Source organism: Lynx canadensis, chromosome B2, assembly GCF_007474595.2.
Source record: "Lynx canadensis isolate LIC74 chromosome B2, mLynCan4.pri.v2, whole genome shotgun sequence".
Lineage (NCBI taxonomy): Eukaryota > Metazoa > Chordata > Mammalia > Carnivora > Felidae > Lynx > Lynx canadensis.
The window spans coordinates 103,090,108-103,092,457 of NC_044307.1; the positions used below are offsets into that span (position 1 = coordinate 103,090,108).

Consider the following 2,350-nt stretch of genomic DNA (forward strand, 5'->3'; position numbering starts at 1 on the left):
TTTTTTTTTTTTTTTTTAATACTTTCCTATTTTTTAGCTTTCTGTTGATGGGAGAATAGCTCTTTTTGTTGGTTGGTTGGTTGGTTTTGGTATTTTTGTTAGGAGGATGCCCTGTATCTGAAGGAAAGCACCTTCGTTCTCGTGGTCAGGGCTGAGGAAGATGGCACCCACCAAAAGTGATCATGGAATAATTCCACAAAAATTCAACCTTGAGGAGTCAATAGGCCACTCCCCCCAAATTCAGAACTGGCCTTCTTTGAATAATCACGGATGTTCAGAGAACATATACCGTTTTAAAAGTACTCTTCAATGAAAAGGTAATTTGTGATTACCTTTAGTGTTCTCTGACAGTATTTAGCAACCTGTTTGATGTTTACCTATTTGTTAATCCTTTACTTATTCAGCCTTCAGACATAATATTCAGAAATTCTCACGGTGGAAAAGAAGACACTTTATTCCATAAACATTTGTGCAAAACAAGAAGTTCAGTACTGTGTTACAATACTTTCAGCCATCCAACCACTTTCCCCATCCCACACCCCCGCTGCTGTTTTCCGTCCTGAAGGTTACCTTACAGCAACGCAGTCTCTCAAGGTGTGGGAGAAGCTGGACCGTTTTCAGCTACAATCTTAGCCTCTTTGAAGGTAACTCCAAAGTGAAGGTATTGAAAGTACAGGGAGTTCTTGGAATCCTTCCTAAAGTGTCCTTTGTTTCGTCAATATTTACAAATCTTTGTCTTGCCTAGGTAAACAGAACAATAAAGAGACAACGAAATAATGCGATTAGTGAACTGGGTGTGGGGTGGGAGATTTAGCAACAGCCTTTGTCACACAAACTAGATACTAACTTAACTTGTCATTTAACCTCCGGCGCCTTATAGAATGCAGCGTATCTTTTCTTGTAACGATGTTGAACCCGAGGACTTTTGAATTGTTAGCAAATTCCACATGACAGGTAGAGGTTCTACTTACGTTTTTCAATTTTCATCTCTTGCTTTTCAAACTCATTGTTGATGGAGTACTACAGCAGGGTCACGTCAACTATGTGTATTTTTCTACTATCATTTATAAACTGGATTCTCTCAAGAAGTATACACCGTGCGAGATATTTAAGACAAAAGATGAAGGCTGGAAAGAAAAAAAAAAGGACTACAATTGACTTAGTTCCACGTGCTGTGAGAAATATCAGCTCTCTCTTCCTGCTACTAAGAAAATAGCAAGTCATGGAGGAAGGCTGGGTAGATGAATCAGCAATGACATTTTGGCTCCAGCTCTTAAAAAGTTGTGTGACCATAAACAAGTCACTTAACCTCTCTGTACTAGTTTTCCATTGCTGCTATATAACAAGTTAACACGGACTCAGGAACTGAAACAGTACAGATCTATTACCTTGCAGCTCTGGTCTCTGGCGAGACCCAGGCTAAAATTAAATTGTTGACAAGGCTGTGTTCATACTGGAAGCTCTAGAGAAGACTCTGTTTCCTTCTCTTTCCCAGCTCCTGGGATCGCCTGCATTTTTTCCTTGTAGTCTCTTCTTTGACTCTGAAGCCGGTGACTTTCCTCTTTGTCAAATTTCTCTGTAACCCAGCCAGGAAAGGTTTTGCATCTAAGGAGTCATGTGATTAGATTGGACCCACCCAGATAACCCCCAAACAATCTCCCCCTCTCAAGGTCTAAATCGTACTTACGGCTGCAAAGTCCCTTTGGCCATATAAGGTAAAACATATTTCCAGGTTCTGGAGATTAGTGTGGACATCTTTGCGAGCCATTATCTGGCCTAACCCTCTACCTTAGCTTCAGTTTCCTATCTGTAAAACTTGTAGGTCGTTGTAGGTCTAGTACAAGCCACACTGATAGGGCCTAAAACCCTGTCTAGAAGGAGGCCTTGATAAGAAGTGGTTAAGATAATGAGGAGGAGGAGATGAAACAAACAATAAGGATAGACTATTATCAAATGGGAAAGAAAAACCTAAAATTATAGGAGTGAAAACATATAGAAAGAAGAGCAATCCGCAGGCTACTCAGAAAACGGCAAAGTATTGTGAAAACTGAAATTAGAATTTAAGATGCTTTCACTTGATAAGAAACAGTGAAAGATCTTAGTCCCTTTGTTTATCCCTCTGAAACGACAGCAAAAAAAAAAAAAAAAAAAAAGAACGAAAGAAAGAAGAAAGAAAGAAAGAAAGAAAGAAAGAAAGAAAAGAAAAAGTTAAGACAAATTCAAAGATTATGCTATGGGAAACGTTTATGGTTTCAAAACAAAAAACTTTCTTTGGGATCTAGTCAAGGAAGAGACAATCTTCCCAGGCATTTGTGATAGGCAGGCAAAAAAGAGAGAAGAAAAGAAATAA

General features: G+C 39.0%; 1 long non-coding RNA gene across 1 annotated transcript; it reads right to left on the bottom strand.

Moving 5' to 3' along the window:
* On the bottom strand, nt 1-1,997 carry LOC115514303. The gene is made up of 4 exons (XR_003968934.1): nt 1,688-1,997; nt 1,389-1,576; nt 972-1,127; nt 1-741 (listed from the first exon to the last, which is right to left on the bottom strand). It is a non-coding gene; the product is annotated as an uncharacterized LOC115514303 (long non-coding RNA).
* Between the last annotated feature and the right edge of the window lie 353 nt (nt 1,998-2,350).